We start from the raw sequence: 867 nt of genomic DNA on the forward strand, positions 1-867 counted from the left end.
CTCCTGGCACCAAGGGAGGCTGCAGCGTGGCCGGCAGAACAGCACAGGCGCCAGCTTGCAGGGCAAGAAAGCACAGACGTGCAAAGCAGATGTGAGTGCCATGCTCAGGACTGCCTGAGCATAGGCGGTTCCAAGCCACTGTTGTGAGTGTACACATGTGGGCTCATTGCATGTGCATAACAACGCCACGGCTGTATGGCTGAGCTTTGGCCGCCGAATGGATCCGCACCCACTCTGAGCAGCATACCGGAGTTGGCATTGATTTCTCAATTATCTGCGGACTTCTGCTGGGCTGGGCAGCTCTGCTGATCTCGCCTGGCTGTGCTGACGCATCTGGGTATGTCAGGGGTGCAGGAAGCATGTCCCTGTAGCAGTGGCAGAGGCACGAAGGAGCACGTCCCACTGCACAAGTTCACTTCCAGCCTTCTGCTCGGGACACAGCTGCTAACAGCCCGTGGCTGAGCCCTGAATCAGAACGGCTCAGCGCCCTGCCCAGAAGACAGCAGGAGCCTTTCAAAGTTACAAAGCAATGGATGCAGTGAGCGCTGGAGGAATGGCAATTGGTAACACAATGTATCACATCTTTAAGCTCAGTTTACAAATCAGAGAATTGAGCGCATGTCCTGTTCTGTCTGCCCTTGTTGGAACTTTGCGAATCAGACCTCACTGGAAATCCACCCACCTTCAGCGCCGCAGTTTTGGTCGTACCCTTCCTCAACCCTGTAGTTCGGATCTGACTGTTTGCGCGAGGCAGTGCAGCCGGCCCAGACTAGCGAGCCTGTCCTTTTGGGGGGTGAGCACTTGTTCTTCCTCACAAAGGTTCCAGCCACAAACCAATTCATTCTACTGTTCCGCTTACAAAACAGG

The sequence above is a fragment of the Oryctolagus cuniculus genome, chromosome X, assembly GCF_051225735.1.
Source record: "Oryctolagus cuniculus isolate XC-2025 breed Fujian yellow rabbit chromosome X, ASM5122573v1, whole genome shotgun sequence".
Taxonomy (NCBI): domain Eukaryota; kingdom Metazoa; phylum Chordata; class Mammalia; order Lagomorpha; family Leporidae; genus Oryctolagus; species Oryctolagus cuniculus.